At 51.8% G+C, this 272-nt stretch overlaps 1 protein-coding gene across 1 annotated transcript in view; it reads left to right on the forward strand.

Annotated features, from left to right (window-relative positions):
• SGIP1 (SH3-domain GRB2-like (endophilin) interacting protein 1) overlaps positions 1-272 on the forward strand; it is a gene marked incomplete at its 5' end in the record, with an annotated part of 13,202 nt that overhangs the window by 1,550 nt on the left and 11,380 nt on the right. The gene's annotated exons all lie outside the window — the stretch shown is intronic.

Genomic DNA, 272 nt, shown 5'->3' on the forward strand with positions numbered 1-272 from the left:
GGTGGTAAACGCGATTTTGGTGGAGGGGAGCAGCCAGGCTGAGGACAGGGATGGTCATGGGGGCTTCAGGAGGCCAGAAGAAGTGGCTGTGAAATGGGGGTTGCGTGTGGGTCCTGTAGGCTGAGCAGGCGATGGGTCCCTTAGGCTCTCGTCTTAAATATTTTATTTTTTCTCTCTAATGCATATATTTTTGTGAACAAAAATCGCTGCTTGATGCTTTTAATGACCTATTCACCCAGAGCAGCAGGGGCTGACGTGGCTGGGGGTGGGAG

Source organism: Cariama cristata, unplaced genomic scaffold, assembly GCF_000690535.1.
Source record: "Cariama cristata isolate BGI_N322 unplaced genomic scaffold, ASM69053v1 scaffold25073, whole genome shotgun sequence".
Lineage (NCBI taxonomy): Eukaryota > Metazoa > Chordata > Aves > Cariamiformes > Cariamidae > Cariama > Cariama cristata.